This window comes from Vidua macroura, chromosome 5 (assembly GCF_024509145.1).
Source record: "Vidua macroura isolate BioBank_ID:100142 chromosome 5, ASM2450914v1, whole genome shotgun sequence".
Taxonomy (NCBI): Eukaryota; Metazoa; Chordata; class Aves; order Passeriformes; family Viduidae; genus Vidua; species Vidua macroura.
Window position 1 is genome coordinate 32,628,759 of NC_071575.1, and position 12,769 is coordinate 32,641,527.

A 12,769-nucleotide genomic window follows, 5' to 3' on the forward strand; every position below is an offset into this window, starting at 1 on the left:
AAGTGAGCACTGCTGGTACACTTTCTCCGTGAGAAACGGAGTGGAAAAGCTTTTCGCTAAGATGTAGACGAGCAGAGAGGCAGAATACGGAGCTCCGCAGCTGGCCGAAGGGAAGTGCCGCTTCTCGGCGTCTTTCGGCAGAAGCGGCTCTTCGGAGCGCACCGCTGCCGCTCCACTGATCCGTGCGCGAAGAAGCCGCTTCTTCGCCTCGGGCAGCCGGAGATCGCGGTAGCTCGCTGGAGGCGAAGAGCGAAGCCGCAAAGAAGCGGGCTTGTGTGCGGAGCTCGCAGACTGCTGCAGGACGGTGGCTGCCACTCTTTTGCCTCTTGAATTCACTCTTGGCATGCGAATGGAAGGCGTTCCAGGACAACATGCCTGGGTTTGCACTTAGTCCTGATGCGTCCCTCTTTGGAAATTCTTGCTGCTCCCCTGAGGCTCCGAGATGCACAGAACACGATGGCAGCTGCTGAAAAGAAAGGCAGCAGTGAGTTTGTCAAGAAACAAGAACATAGGCAGCTGACTGTGTTTGGCAAGGAGCAGCTGCTGGACTTTTGCAATTGCCTTCAACTGTGCACAGAAGCCTGCTGCTCTGCTGCTTCTTTTTCTCTCATTCAGTGAATTGCACACTACTGAAGCTGAGCCAGCCTATTCAGCTCTGCTGCTTTTCAGCATCTCAGCTCCCCTAATGCCCTGTGGCAGCTCTCGAAAAGTTTTGCCTTGCCAGGCTGGAATGTGCCTGCTACTATAAAGAGCTGGGAAGGAGCTGGCGGAGAGGACCACCATCTGCCAGCAGTTTGCAGCTTGCCCAGAAAAGAGCAGTGTCCTTGCAATGTGCAGCAAATCTAATTTCTTGGCAAGTTCGGGGGAAGTGAGCACTGCTGGTACACTTTCTCCGTGAGAAACGGAGTGGAAAAGCTTTTCGCTAAGATGTAGACGAGCAGAGAGGCAGAATACGGAGCTCCGCAGCTGGCCGAAGGGAAGTGCCGCTTCTCGGCGTCTTTCGGCAGAAGCGGCTCTTCGGAGCGCACCGCTGCCGCTCCACTGATCCGTGCGCGAAGAAGCCGCTTCTTGGCCTCCGGCAGCCGGAGATCGCGGTAGCTCGCTAGAGGCGAAGAGCGAAGCCGCAAAGAAGCGGGCTTGTGTGCGGAGCTCGCAGACTGCTGCAGGACGGTGGCTGCCACTCTTTTGCCTCTTGAATTCACTCTTGGCATGCCAATGGAAGGCGTTCCAGGACAACATGCCTGGGTTTGCACTTAGTCCTGATGCCTCCCTCTTTGGAAATTCTTGCTGCTCCCCTGAGGTTCCGAGATGCACAGAACACGATGGCAGCTGCTGAAAAGAAAGGCAGCAGTGAGTTTGTCAAGAAACAAGAACATAGGCAGCTGACTGTGTTTGGCAAGGAGCAGCTGCTGGACTTTTGCAATTGCCTTCACTGTTCACAGAAGCCCGCTGCTCTGCTGCTTCTTTTTCTCTCATTCAGTGAATTGCACACTACTGAAGCTGAGCCAGCCTATTCAGCTCTGCTGCTTTTCAGCATCTCAGCTCCCCTAATGCCCTGTGGCAGCTCTCGAGGAGTTTTGCCTTTGCCAGGCTGGAATGTGCCTGCTACTATAAAGAGCTGGGAAGGAGCTGGCGGAGAGGACCACCATCTGCCAGCAGTTTGCAACTTGCCCAGAAAAGAGCAGTGTCCTTGCAATGTGCAGCAAATCCAATTTCTTGGCAAGTTCGGGGGAAGTGAGCACTGCTGGTACACTTTCTCCGTGAGAAACGGAGTGGAAAAGCTTTTCGCTAAGATGTAGACGAGCAGAGAGGCAGAATACGGAGCTCCGCAGCTGGCCGAAGGGAAGTGCCGCTTCTCGGCGTCTTTCGGCAGAAGCGGCTCTTCGGAGCGCACCGCTGCCGCTCCACTGATCCGTGCGCGAAGAAGCCGCTTCTTGGCCTCCGGCAGCCGGAGATCGCGGTAGCTCGCTAGAGGCGAAGAGCGAAGCCGCAAAGAAGCGGGCTTGTGTGCGGAGCTCGCAGACTGCTGCAGGACGGTGGCTGCCACTCTTTTGCCTCTTGAATTCACTCTTGGCATGCCAATGGAAGGCGTTCCAGGACAACATGCCTGGGTTTGCACTTAGTCCTGATGCCTCCCTCTTTGGAAATTCTTGCTGCTCCCCTGAGGCTCCGAGATGCACAGAACACGATGGCAGCTGCTGAAAAGAAAGGCAGCAGTGAGTTTGTCAAGAAACAAGAACATAGGCAGCTGACTGTGTTTGGCAAGGAGCAGCTGCTGGACTTTTGCAATTGCCTTCAACTGTGCACAGAAGCCCGCTGCTCTGCTGCTTCTTTTTCTCTCATTCAGTGAATTGCACACTACTGAAGCTGAGCCAGCCTATTCAGCTCTGCTGCTTTTCAGCATCTCAGCTCCCCTAATGCCCTGTGGCAGCTCTCGAAAAGTTTTGCCTTGCCAGGCTGGAATGTGCCTGCTACTATAAAGAGCTGGGCAGGAGCTGGCGGAGAGGACCACCATCTGCCAGCAGTTTGCAGCTTGCCCAGAAAAGAGCAGTGTCCTTGCAATGTGCAGCAAATCTAATTTCTTGGCAAGTTCGGGGGAAGTGAGCACTGCTGGTACACTTTCTCCGTGAGAAACGGAGTGGAAAAGCTTTTCGCTAAGATGTAGACGAGCAGAGAGGCAGAATACGGAGCTCCGCAGCTGGCCGAAGGGAAGTGCCGCTTCTCGGCGTCTTTCGGCAGAAGCGGCTCTTCGGAGCGCACCGCTGCCGCTCCACTGATCCGTGCGCGAAGAAGCCGCTTCTTGGCCTCCGGCAGCCGGAGATCGCGGTAGCTCGCTAGAGGCGAAGAGCGAAGCCGCAAAGAAGCGGGCTTGTGTGCGGAGCTCGCAGACTGCTGCAGGACGGTGGCTGCCACTCTTTTGCCTCTTGAATTCACTCTTGGCATGCGAATGGAAGGCGTTCCCGGATAACATGCCTGGGTTTGCACTTAGTCCTGATGCCTCCCTCTTTGGAAATTCTTGCTGCTCCCCTGAGGTTCCGAGATGCACAGAACACGATGGCAGCTGCTGAAAAGAAAGGCAGCAGTGAGTTTGTCAAGAAACAAGAACATAGGCAGCTGACTGTGTTTGGCAAGGAGCAGCTGCTGGACTTTTGCAATTGCCTTCACTGTTCACAGAAGCCCGCTGCTCTGCTGCTTCTTTTTCTCTCATTCAGTGAATTGCACACTACTGAAGCTGAGCCAGCCTATTCAGCTCTGCTGCTTTTCAGCATCTCAGCTCCCCTAATGGCCTGTGGCAGTTCTCGAGGAGTTTTGCCTTTGCCAGGCTGGACTGTTCCCACTACTACGAAGACCTGGGCAGGAGTTGGCAGTGAAAACCACCATCTGCCAGCAGTTTGCAGCTTGCCCAGAAAAGAGCAGTGTCCTTGCAATGTGCAGCAAATCCAATTTCTTGGCAAGTTCGGGGGAAGTGAGCACTGCTGGTACACTTTCTCCGTGAGAAACGGAGTGGAAAAGCTTTTCGCTAAGATGTAGACGAGCAGAGAGGCAGAATACGGAGCTCCGCAGCTGGCCGAAGGGAAGTGCCGCTTCTCGGCGTCTTTCGGCAGAAGCGGCTCTTCGGAGCGCACCGCTGCCGCTCCACTGATCCGTGCGCGAAGAAGCCGCTTCTTGGCCTCCGGCAGCCGGAGATCGCGGTAGCTCGCTAGAGGCGAAGAGCGAAGCCGCAAAGAAGCGGGCTTGTGTGCGGAGCTCGCAGACTGCTGCAGGACGGTGGCTGCCACTCTTTTGCCTCTTGAATTCACTCTTGGCATGCCAATGGAAGGCGTTCCAGGACAACATGCCTGGGTTTGCACTTAGTCCTGATGCGTCCCTCTTTGGAAATTCTTGCTGCTCCCCTGAGGTTCCGAGATGCACAGAACACGATGGCAGCTGCTGAAAAGAAAGGCAGCAGTGAGTTTGTCAAGAAACAAGAACATAGGCAGCTGACTGTGTTTGGCAAGGAGCAGCTGCTGGACTTTTGCAATTGCCTTCAACTGTGCACAGAAGCCCGCTGCTCTGCTGCTTCTTTTTCTCTCATTCAGTGAATTGCACACTACTGAAGCTGAGCCAGCCTATTCAGCTCTGCTGCTTTTCAGCATCTCAGCTCCCCTAATGCCCTGTGGCAGCTCTCGAGGAGTTTTGCCTTTGCCAGGCTGGACTGTTCCCGCTACTACGAAGACTGGGCAGGCGTTGGCAGTGAGGACCACCATCTGCCAGCAGTTTGCAGCTTGCCCAGAAAAGAGCAGTGTCCTTGCAATGTGCAGCAAATCCAATTTCTTGGCAAGTTCGGGGGAAGTGAGCACTGCTGGTACACTTTCTCCGTGAGAAACGGAGTGGAAAAGCTTTTCGCTAAGATGTAGACGAGCAGAGAGGCAGAATACGGAGCTCCGCAGCTGGCCGAAGGGAAGTGCCGCTTCTCGGCGTCTTTCGGCAGAAGCGGCTCTTCGGAGCGCACCGCTGCCGCTCCACTGATCCGTGCGCGAAGAAGCCGCTTCTTCGCCTCGGGCAGCCGGAGATCGCGGTAGCTCGCTGGAGGCGAAGAGCGAAGCCGCAAAGAAGCGGGCTTGTGTGCGGAGCTCGCAGACTGCTGCAGGACGGTGGCTGCCACTCTTTTGCCTCTTGAATTCACTCTTGGCATGCCAATGGAAGGCGTTCCAGGACAACATGCCTGGGTTTGCACTTAGTCCTGATGCCTCCCTCTTTGGAAATTCTTGCTGCTCCCCTGAGGCTCCGAGATGCACAGAACACGATGGCAGCTGCTGAAAAGAAAGGCAGCAGTGAGTTTGTCAAGAAACAAGAACATAGGCAGCTGACTGTGTTTGGCAAGGAGCAGCTGCTGGACTTTTGCAATTGCCTTCACTGTGCACAGAAGCCCGCTGCTCTGCTGCTTCTTTTTCTCTCATTCAGTGAATTGCACACTACTGAAGCTGAGCCAGCCTATTCAGCTCTGCTGCTTTTCAGCATCTCAGCTCCCCTAATGCCCTGTGGCAGCTCTCGAAAAGTTTTGCCTTGCCAGGCTGGAATGTGCCTGCTACTATAAAGAGCTGGGCAGGAGCTGGCGGAGAGGACCACCATCTGCCAGCAGTTTGCAGCTTGCCCAGAAAAGAGCAGTGTCCTTGCAATGTGCAGCAAATCTAATTTCTTGGCAAGTTCGGGGGAAGTGAGCACTGCTGGTACACTTTCTCCGTGAGAAACGGAGTGGAAAAGCTTTTCGCTAAGATGTAGACGAGCAGAGAGGCAGAATACGGAGCTCCGCAGCTGGCCGAAGGGAAGTGCCGCTTCTCGGCGTCTTTCGGCAGAAGCGGCTCTTCGGAGCGCACCGCTGCCGCTCCACTGATCCGTGCGCGAAGAAGCCGCTTCTTGGCCTCCGGCAGCCGGAGATCGCGGTAGCTCGCTAGAGGCGAAGAGCGAAGCCGCAAAGAAGCGGGCTTGTGTGCGGAGCTCGCAGACTGCTGCAGGACGGTGGCTGCCACTCTTTTGCCTCTTGAATTCACTCTTGGCATGCCAATGGAAGGCGTTCCAGGACAACATGCCTGGGTTTGCACTTAGTCCTGATGCCTCCCTCTTTGGAAATTCTTGCTGCTCCCCTGAGGCTCCGAGATGCACAGAACACGATGGCAGCTGCTGAAAAGAAAGGCAGCAGTGAGTTTGTCAAGAAACAAGAACATAGGCAGCTGACTGTGTTTGGCAAGGAGCAGCTGCTGGACTTTTGCAATTGCCTTCAACTGTGCACAGAAGCCCGCTGCTCTGCTGCTTCTTTTTCTCTCATTCAGTGAATTGCACACTACTGAAGCTGAGCCAGCCTATTCAGCTTTGCTGCTTTTCAGCATCTCAGCTCCCCTAATGCCCTGTGGCAGCTCTCGAAAAGTTTTGCCTTGCCAGGCTGGAATGTGCCTGCTACTATAAAGAGCTGGGCAGGAGCTGGCGGAGAGGACCACCATCTGCCAGCAGTTTGCAGCTTGCCCAGAAAAGAGCAGTGTCCTTGCAATGTGCAGCAAATCTAATTTCTTGGCAAGTTCGGGGGAAGTGAGCACTGCTGGTACACTTTCTCCGTGAGAAACGGAGTGGAAAAGCTTTTCGCTAAGATGTAGACGAGCAGAGAGGCAGAATACGGAGCTCCGCAGCTGGCCGAAGGGAAGTGCCGCTTCTCGGCGTCTTTCGGCAGAAGCGGCTCTTCGGAGCGCACCGCTGCCGCTCCACTGATCCGTGCGCGAAGAAGCCGCTTCTTGGCCTCCGGCAGCCGGAGATCGCGGTAGCTCGCTAGAGGCGAAGAGCGAAGCCGCAAAGAAGCGGGCTTGTGTGCGGAGCTCGCAGACTGCTGCAGGACGGTGGCTGCCACTCTTTTGCCTCTTGAATTCACTCTTGGCATGCCAATGGAAGGCGTTCCCGGATAACATGCCTGGGTTTGCACTTAGTCCTGATGCCTCCCTCTTTGGAAATTCTTGCTGCTCCCCTGAGGTTCCGAGATGCACAGAACACGATGGCAGCTGCTGAAAAGAAAGGCAGCAGTGAGTTTGTCAAGAAACAAGAACATAGGCAGCTGACTGTGTTTGGCAAGGAGCAGCTGCTGGACTTTTGCAATTGCCTTCACTGTTCACAGAAGCCCGCTGCTCTGCTGCTTCTTTTTCTCTCATTCAGTGAATTGCACACTACTGAAGCTGAGCCAGCCTATTCAGCTCTGCTGCTTTTCAGCATCTCAGCTCCCCTAATGCCCTGTGGCAGCTCTCGAGGAGTTTTGCCTTTGCCAGGCTGGAATGTGCCTGCTACTATAAAGAGCTGGGCAGGAGCTGGCGGAGAGGACCACCATCTGCCAGCAGTTTGCAGCTTGCCCAGAAAAGAGCAGTGTCCTTGCAATGTGCAGCAAATCCAATTTCTTGGCAAGTTCGGGGGAAGTGAACACTGCTGGTACACTTTCTCCGTGAGAAACGGAGTGGAAAAGCTTTTCGCTAAGATGTAGACGAGCAGAGAGGCAGAATACGGAGCTCCGCAGCTGGCCGAAGGGAAGTGCCGCTTCTCGGCGTCTTTCGGCAGAAGCGGCTCTTCGGAGCGCACCGCTGCCGCTCCACTGATCCGTGCGCGAAGAAGCCGCTTCTTGGCCTCCGGCAGCCGGAGATCGCGGTAGCTCGCTAGAGGCGAAGAGCGAAGCCGCAAAGAAGCGGGCTTGTGTGCGGAGCTCGCAGACTGCTGCAGGACGGTGGCTGCCACTCTTTTGCCTCTTGAATTCACTCTTGGCATGCCAATGGAAGGCGTTCCAGGACAACATGCCTGGGTTTGCACTTAGTCCTGATGCCTCCCTCTTTGGAAATTCTTGCTGCTCCCCTGAGGCTCCGAGATGCACAGAACACGATGGCAGCTGCTGAAAAGAAAGGCAGCAGTGAGTTTGTCAAGAAACAAGAACATAGGCAGCTGACTGTGTTTGGCAAGGAGCAGCTGCTGGACTTTTGCAATTGCCTTCACTGTGCACAGAAGCCCGCTGCTCTGCTGCTTCTTTTTCTCTCATTCAGTGAATTGCACACTACTGAAGCTGAGCCAGCCTATTCAGCTCTGCTGCTTTTCAGCATCTCAGCTCCCCTAATGCCCTGTGGCAGCTCTCGAGGAGTTTTGCCTTTGCCAGGCTGGACTGTTCCCACTACTACGAAGACCTGGGCAGGAGTTGGCAGTGAAAACCACCATCTGCCAGCAGTTTGCAGCTTGCCCAGAAAAGAGCAGTGTCCTTGCAATGTGCAGCAAATCCAATTTCTTGGCAAGTTCGGGGGAAGTGAGCACTGCTGGTACACTTTCTCCGTGAGAAACGGAGTGGAAAAGCTTTTCGCTAAGATGTAGACGAGCAGAGAGGCAGAATACGGAGCTCCGCAGCTGGCCGAAGGGAAGTGCCGCTTCTCGGCGTCTTTCGGCAGAAGCGGCTCTTCGGAGCGCACCGCTGCCGCTCCACTGATCCGTGCGCGAAGAAGCCGCTTCTTGGCCTCCGGCAGCCGGAGATCGCGGTAGCTCGCTAGAGGCGAAGAGCGAAGCCGCAAAGAAGCGGGCTTGTGTGCGGAGCTCGCAGACTGCTGCAGGACGGTGGCTGCCACTCTTTTGCCTCTTGAATTCACTCTTGGCATGCCAATGGAAGGCGTTCCAGGACAACATGCCTGGGTTTGCACTTAGTCCTGATGCGTCCCTCTTTGGAAATTCTTGCTGCTCCCCTGAGGTTCCGAGATGCACAGAACACGATGGCAGCTGCTGAAAAGAAAGGCAGCAGTGAGTTTGTCAAGAAACAAGAACATAGGCAGCTGACTGTGTTTGGCAAGGAGCAGCTGCTGGACTTTTGCAATTGCCTTCACTGTTCACAGAAGCCCGCTGCTCTGCTGCTTCTTTTTCTCTCATTCAGTGAATTGCACACTACTGAAGCTGAGCCAGCCTATTCAGCTCTGCTGCTTTTCAGCATCTCAGCTCCCCTAATGCCCTGTGGCAGCTCTCGAAAAGTTTTGCCTTTGCCAGGCTGGACTGTTCCCACTACTACGAAGACCTGGGCAGGAGTTGGCAGTGAAAACCACCATCTGCCAGCAGTTTGCAGCTTGCCCAGAAAAGAGCAGTGTCCTTGCAATGTGCAGCAAATCCAATTTCTTGGCAAGTTCGGGGGAAGTGAGCACTGCTGGTACACTTTCTCCGTGAGAAACGGAGTGGAAAAGCTTTTCGCTAAGATGTAGACGAGCAGAGAGGCAGAATACGGAGCTCCGCAGCTGGCCGAAGGGAAGTGCCGCTTCTCGGCGTCTTTCGGCAGAAGCGGCTCTTCGGAGCGCACCGCTGCCGCTCCACTGATCCGTGCGCGAAGAAGCCGCTTCTTGGCCTCCGGCAGCCGGAGATCGCGGTAGCTCGCTAGAGGCGAAGAGCGAAGCCGCAAAGAAGCGGGCTTGTGTGCGGAGCTCGCAGACTGCTGCAGGACGGTGGCTGCCACTCTTTTGCCTCTTGAATTCACTCTTGGCATGCCAATGGAAGGCGTTCCAGGACAACATGCCTGGGTTTGTGTCGGAGCCTTCCCCGGATTGGGGTGACTCCGGATGGTGGTAAAGTCTCTCCTCCAACCCGTGCCTTCAAAGAAAGACTCAGCAGTCTTCAGTCGTCCGGTCTCAAGGCAGTTTATTGCATGTTATCTCAAGGCACACAGACTCCCTGACATTGTCCCTGACTCTGTCTGTCCCCGTCTCTGGCTGTCTCCTCTCTCCCCTCCCCGAGGGGCTGGTGCCATCTTTTATATCACATATTACGTATTAGGTGTTTATAGTTTTTCCCCAATACCTACTACCTATGTTGAACAGTGACTTTCTACTCTAAACCAATCTGTGAGTGCCAACATCACCAAGAACATGGAGAATAGGAAGAAGAAAGAAGGAGGACAGGGCACGCCCAAATCCCTCCATCTTAGAACCTCTGACCCCCATGTACAAACCTTAGACCCCCCTGTACAAGGCCTAAAACCCCCCTGTACAGCACTAAAAAATTCTACCATTCACCTTGTGACTACTTCTATTATAATATCTAAACTTTTGTGATTTCTTGTTCTTCCTGCAAAGTTGGTAAATTGTTCCATGGGTCAAGCTCAAGACCACAGGGGTCCCTGGCCGCCTGCCAGGGTCTCAGAGGCCTCTGCCCTGAGCCCAGAACATCCAAGAGTGTCTGAGGGACACCTTGGGTTCCGACATCTCCCCCTCCTGTTTGCACCAAGAAGACTTGTCTTGCTACTTTGTCCATGACCCGCCGAGTGCATAGAAAAATGCACGGCAGAACAAGCAGGAGAACTAGAAACCCTGTAAGGATATAAAATGTTATCTTCAAAAGCTCCCTCCACAATGGTGAGAGATTAAAAAGGTTGGTGAAATCATCCCACCATGATCCTGTGACCTTTTGCAATTTGTTGATGCTATTTTGCATTTGTTTTATGTTTTCATGGATAGATTTCGAATGATCAGACAAGTTCATGCAGCACATTCCCTCAAATTCTTCACACCCATGTCCGTGTGATAGCAGCAAATAATCAATTGCCGCCCTGTTCTGAAGCGTTGCTTGTCTCGCACTGTCGATATCTGTTAACATGTCGCTCAGTGCAGAAGAAATGGCACGAGTGTGTTTGCTCAACCAACACGCCATGTGGTCCAATTGTGTCAAGGCCACCCCCGATGCTGCTTGGGGTGAGAAAATTGCTACTGCAATTCTCCGAGCCTTGTTCCAGGTATAAACCTCATCATCACAATTTGGGCCATATTGTTCAATGGATCTTATTTTCCTGTGTGACTGTTCCCTCAAAATTTTCAAATTGGGTGTTATCAATGAGAGTTCTCCAATGCTGCATGGACTGCCCCTGATTTTTGCAGGGATAGCAGGCCAAATTCTGTCCCCACAAATCAAGAAAATTCCTTTTGGTAAAACGGCTGGATTCTGGAGGGATAGTTTGCTCATCATCTTGGTGTAATTGCACCAGGATGATGCATTTCTGTAAAAGAGCTGGTTTGGAGTGACATCTATTGTGTGGTTATCTGTCTCTGTCACTCCTGATGGATTGAATATGATGCAAAATTTCATTCTTGTTGACCCAAAGATGTCCAATTCCTGGGGTTCGAAATGAGCCACAGGAAGGAACTGTGTCCAAACACGCCATCCTTCCACAGGATCCGAAAAAGATTTCAGAACCTTTGGAGGGATGTTCTTTGGGATCGGCCATTCCTTCACCGGTACACCTACCAAACATGTCGAGAATGGTTTCCCTGGCTTTGAATGAGTCAGACAAATGCTGTCCAGACCTGCTGCCTTTGCCAAAGTTTCCCACACATTTCCCTTTGGCTGTCTCATGGGAAAATGTGCCCTATTGCTCATGGCAACAGGCAAAAGAATGAAGCACATGAACACTATCTGTCTGAACCCCATGCCCATGTCCTCACTCTCTGCGAGAAACCTTGCAGTGCAGCAACACCCGAATGACACTCGAGTCCCAAGAAAAACCCCAAGTCTCTGAGTTGTCAATCGTTGTCTGATGAGATGTTTGCAGCGCTGTTGTCTGTCTTCGTTTGCGTGCCTGTGTCTTTGCTTCTTGGATCTGCGTCCGCTTGCGTCTGCACCCGGTAAGGTTTCACGTGCCTTGCTGACACCCACTTCAGCCCTCGCCCTGTGGAGACACAAGCGAAACCCTTGCCCCAAGTGATTAATGTGAATGGGCCTTTGATTTGTCCTGTCTCTGGATTTCGGATCAGAACTAAAGGATTTTCCCTTAGCTTTGCTTGCGTGTTGTTCGTGAAGTGCCTGATGATTGGTGGAGTGGGCTCTGAGAAAGAGCCATTTAAGAAATTCAACACATACAGAGCTTTGTTCAACCGCATATAAGGTGTTGCACCTGCCTCCCCCCTTTTCTGCTTGTTCTTCTCCGAGGGTTGCTCCTGCTGGTTTTGCGTCACCGCCATGATTTGTGTCGGAGCGCGCTGGCGATGATTCGCGCTCTTTTTCCCGTTTCCCGAATGCGGTAGAGGTCTTCCATCCACATCTGTCTGCGAATGGCATTCACTCACAAGATGCCTTCCTCTCCTGCATCGGGGACAAAGATCTGATGGTTTATTGAATTTTGCAAATTGTGGGCAATTCTTTTTAATATGTCCTTGTGCCCCACATCCAAAACATCGCCTCCCTGTGTTGTCACTGTTCTTTGTGTAATTTGCAAGAACCTCCTTGACACTCTTCTTAATCTGCTCTCCTAACTCTTCTTTCACGATGGATGCCACATGCTGTGGTGTCCCCACCTTGCTGCATGCCTCTATTATGTCTGCCAAGGTGGCCTGATGTGGCATCAGGCTGATGATCCGCCTGCACTCCGGGTTGGCATTGGAAAACGCAAGGCTTTTGATCAAATGTGGTTTCGCCCCCTCTTCGACTACCTGTCGTTCCACTGCTTGGGAAAGACGATCCACAAATGAAGAGAATGGCTCCGAAGGACCCTGCCTGATCTCCGTGTAGATGCTGTCCTGGACTCCCGCCGGAGCAATCTGTAGGATTGCTCTCCGTGCCGCCTCCTTGATGTCGTTGAGCACGTTCCGTGGGAGCCTCACCGCTTGTTGAATCGGGTCGTCTTCGGGAGGATCACCAGCAAGCTGCACCATGGTGAGGTTCGCGTTTGGTCCGCCCTGGTATCTGGCTCTCAGGTCCTCCAGGGATCTCCTCCACGCCTTTTGCCATACAAGAGCCTGGGTGTCTGTAAGAACTGATGTTGCAAGATATTTAAGATCATAGGGTGTTAAATCATACATACCAAAGATGCTCTTCAACATTTGTTTGAAGTACGGTGATGACAACCCGTTGTCTCGGATGGCTTTGGCTAAGTCTTTGATCGCACCACGATCCAGGCGTTCCCACCTTGGGTTTTGTCCCTGAGCATCATAGGTCACTGGCATCGTGATGTTTCCCGAGCCCTGTAATAAACCTTTTTCCCGTTCTAATTCTGCTCGAATGTCCTGCCAGTCTAGCTTTGCGTTCGGTAGAGCTGGAAATTTTGTGGGTACTTGCCTGTAGAGTGGAGTTATTTGTTGTGATTGAGGCTTTGGTGCAGCAGAACTCATCGACATCTGTGGCATCTGCAAGGCTGAGGGCTGGGTGCTTGCGGATGAGAATGGAACGTCTGCTGCAGAGGAAAACACATGGCTGCCCTGTATTGTTTGAGAAATTTTCGAAAGATGAGTCAGCAGCTCTGAATGCGACTCCAAGGCTGTGGTCA